We start from the raw sequence: 3,757 nt of genomic DNA on the forward strand, positions 1-3,757 counted from the left end.
GCCCGTTGCCCCGCTCGCGATCTCTTTTTATGGTTGACCGCATAAATCGCTCGTCATCTCAAGTCACGCCGGTCACGCGCCTGCGTTGTGACGAGGAAACGGGTCGATTGACGGGCTATCGCGCCTTATGGCTATCGTCGGCATTCCTCTACTCCCTGGGCAAATGTGCGTGAGAGGGAGGGAGAGAGAGAGAGTGCGAGAGATTTGTGGCGTGGGCTGGAAGGAGAGAACAGGTCTGTACTACAGGGCGACTCACGTGTCACTCAAATGTCACTCCTTGGTTACCGCACGGGAAAAACGACATCCTGGTTTTTAAGCGGTTTTGGAAAAGCCAAGACGCCCTATGGAAGAAAATGCATGGGAACATCCTGGTTTTTCCAAAACTGTTTAAAAATTGGGACATCGCTATTAACGTGCGGTGTTCGAGCTCTCTCGTTTACCGGAAAAAAGACTTTATTGTGGTGATCACGCCTGACTGCGTGACCCGAGAAATGGGTGGCTCCAGTTCGCTATGAACAAGCAGTCGTTAAAACCCTCGTTGAAGTTGAACCTCTGTTCGAGGACTAAATTCGATATCTGAAATCGGGAATCCGATGCCCACTTAGTCAGTTGTCACGACCAGGACACTAAGTCGGGGATTTGCTCTATTCGTACAAATAAGTGTCCGAGTCTCCCTTTTCTCCGCGCTGTCGCGGGAGCTCTGTCGCGGACCTGAGGGGAGGGAAGCGCCCGGCAGGTAGCCTGGCCCGTGAGCCAGCTGTGCGCGGCGGGCGTGCCGATGCACCGGTTGCCAGGCGCCCTCCTGCTGGAGCCAGGAGGGCAGGGAGGGCTACAAGCTGGAATGGAGCGTGCGCAGATGTATGTACATCTTTTGATCCCAACAGAAGGAGCGTAACTTTTAGAGTCCGTTCCAAAGTTGCATGCGCCATCGGCATCGGTCAGAATACTTTGAGTGCGGTACGCGAGTGGTTTGATTTTCCATACACGCGCAGCGCTTCAGGGGCTCTTGCCAACAAAGGGAAATGTCAATGTGCTAAATACTGTCAACGAGGCGAATAGGGGTGCATCCAACTTCTAACTTTGAAATCGACTTTATTTTGTGCTGAAGGTCCAAGTTCTGAGCTTATGCCTTTCTAGGCGCGTTCTCTATTAGACGGGCAATTGAAAAGAACCGGAAAGGGAGGGGGCGGGGATACTCTCACATTCCGTTGTGTTGTCAAATTGAAAACACGAAAGAGTGGGCAACGCTACGTATTATTGTCTTTTCTGCGTCACAAGTTTTATTTTCTCACGACTTTACCTTGGCATATTTCGTTCACTGTTAACGCCGTGGTCGTCTAGCTTGCCAAAATTTTGACAGTCCTTTTTGATTGCCGAATTTTGGCTTCGTTTTTAAAGCAGGCTAACTTTTGGCAAGCAAGGAGGCTAAAAATTGTCAGCCCCCAAAAAGACGACCAAAATTTGGCATGCAAGGAGGCCAAAAATTGGCAGCCTCCAAAAGACGTCCAAAATTTGGCAATGAGAAAGGACTGCCAACATTTTGGCAAGCTAGGCGACCACGGCCTGTCGCTCCTTAATCCATAGCTGACTTTTTTTTAAACGCTGTAGGTCCTGTGAGTATGCAAGAGGGACTTGGTTTAAGCCTTAAGCCCCCCCCCCCCTCATTGCCGTGTGGTGGGAGGGGCGGCCCTAGAGCCCCTGGAGTGGCTGCCCCCGGACCGCAAGCGTCGCCCCCTCACCCTCGCCTGTAAAGGGCGGCTAGCGCTAAGCGGCTTGACCCCGGGGGCCCCGATCCCCCACCCCACCCTAACACGCCGCTCTACGTTGTACCTTGATGTCGGAGACGACTATCGCGCCGCCCCGGCGGAAAAGTCTTTCTCTCCGAAACGTCTTATTTTTTACTATCGCTTTTCTTGTTCTTCGTTTTTGTTATACTTTTACAAAAACTCTCCTGGGCGCTCGGGCGGCCGTGTTACGTCGCGCGGGTCTAGCAACCTGCCGCCATGCGCTGCGCTCCGCTGTGCTCTGCGTCTGACCTTTCTTGGGTCGGCCCGACCCCCGACCCGGCTGGCCTTCCGATTGAATCACTCGACCTCAATGACCCCCTCCCCTCCCCCTCCCTTCTTCCTTCCCGACTAAGACGACACATTGACTCGCGCTCCCACTCCACGGGGCCGCGGGGGCGACTACGCGGTCCGCAGTCTAGCCGCGGTGCAGCAGCACCCGTTGCGCGGCGCGGCACGACGGCCGGGGTTTGCACCCCATTGGAACTTACTACTCGTTAACGAACTAATCAACCTTATGAGCTGATAATTTCCTTACAACATCAACAAAAATAATAGGGAAATAATTGTAACTCTGTACTCTGTACTACAAATTCGCCGTGCCCTCTTCCCCTCCCGGCATGTAACTTCACGTGGTGGCTTCCACCACACGGCCGTACACGTGGAAGTGAGGAGGAGGAGGAAGAGGGTGAGGGGGGTAGGCGTCCGGCTCTGCCCGAGTGATGTGTTGCTGCAGCGCTGGACGCGAGGGCAATGGACCCGACGCACATGCACCGGCACCGTAAAAAAGGCAGCCAAACACCCGAGCGGTACAATTCCGCCGCGCGGTCGCCTGCTGCAGCCGGCCGGGCCGCCCTGTCACGGCGGTCCGGGGTCCGGGCCTCTCGGCCGTGACAGCCGCGTAACGAACGATAAGGTCGTTGTCCGCCGCCGCGGTGGGGCAAGGCGGGGCGTGGCGGCGGGGGTCCGAGTTCAGCGGGCGACTTGACAATGCAGAGGCGTCCGTCTCGCCGGGCCTTCCCTCGCCTCGAGAGGGGTCCTGCTGCTGCTCCCTGCTCCCGGCGACTGAACTGCAGCGCCACCGCGACCGCAGCCGTCGCAGGGCTCAGCGCGCTGAGTCGGATCAGCCAACATGCCCTCGCCATGGCAACCAGCGCGTTTTAGGGCTGCGCCAATTGAAGGGGGTTATATATGTAGGCAGCGGGACGGGGATGGGGCGGCATAGGGGCGGCGTTCGGCCGAAAGACAATCGATGGGTCTAGAGGCCCCTGAGGTAGGCCCGCCGGCCGTGGGCGCCCCCGGGTGGCCACGCTGGCCCCCACCTCGCGCGACCCTGGCCTGGCGTCGTGCGAGTTGCGAGTGCGTGCTATGTGCGGCGCGGCGTCAGCCGTGAGGGTAGGCCACCCATCGGGCGCGCAGCGTGGCGAGCGCCTGACTTCAAAAATAATGTTTAAATCCAACAGAATTGTTTTTTTTTTGTATTATATTAAATTTTACATATTCATGTTTGTGTTGTTGCACTACAAAATCGTCTCGTAATGTGAAAATAATATTTGCTAAAGAACAGCTACATTAATAAAATAACAATTGTTGCTCGGGTTGAGTTTCCGAGTTGTTTGAATTTCAAACTAACGAAACAAAACAGTCATTTCAAAACAGATTTTTTTCGGTTGAATAAGTATTTTGTACAGTGCAGCTGCACCAGCCACCGCCGTGTGCAAAAGTGGAGGTGCGGGGTATCGATCCCCGTACTTCTCGCATGCTAAGCGAGCGCTCTACCATCTGAGCTACACCCCCTGATGAAGGAGGGCCCTCGAGACCCGTTAGTTGTATCACATGCGTTCGGGTGGGGCCTCGTCGAGTCGCGCTCCCCCCTCCCTTCCGCCCTCGTCCCCCTCCAAGCTACCGCCAGGTTGGCGGCGCTGCCCAAACCTCCCATTATGGTAATTGATTTCCCCCAATAAGTGATATTC

At 55.5% G+C, this 3,757-nt stretch overlaps 1 protein-coding gene and 1 non-coding gene across 5 annotated transcripts in view; one reads left to right on the top strand and one right to left on the bottom strand.

Annotated features, from left to right (window-relative positions):
* The window catches only part of LOC113206084 (apoptosis-resistant E3 ubiquitin protein ligase 1), a 33,704-nt gene that overhangs the window by 11,153 nt on the left and 18,794 nt on the right, over positions 1–3,757 (top strand). The gene's annotated exons all lie outside the window — the stretch shown is intronic.
* Trnaa-agc (transfer RNA alanine (anticodon AGC)) lies at positions 3,509–3,581 on the bottom strand. The gene has a single exon. It is a non-coding gene; the product is annotated as a tRNA-Ala (tRNA).

The sequence above is a fragment of the Frankliniella occidentalis genome, unplaced genomic scaffold, assembly GCF_000697945.3.
Source record: "Frankliniella occidentalis isolate FOCC.00 unplaced genomic scaffold, Focc_3.1 Scaffold60, whole genome shotgun sequence".
In the NCBI taxonomy this organism is placed as follows: Eukaryota; Metazoa; Arthropoda; class Insecta; order Thysanoptera; family Thripidae; genus Frankliniella; species Frankliniella occidentalis.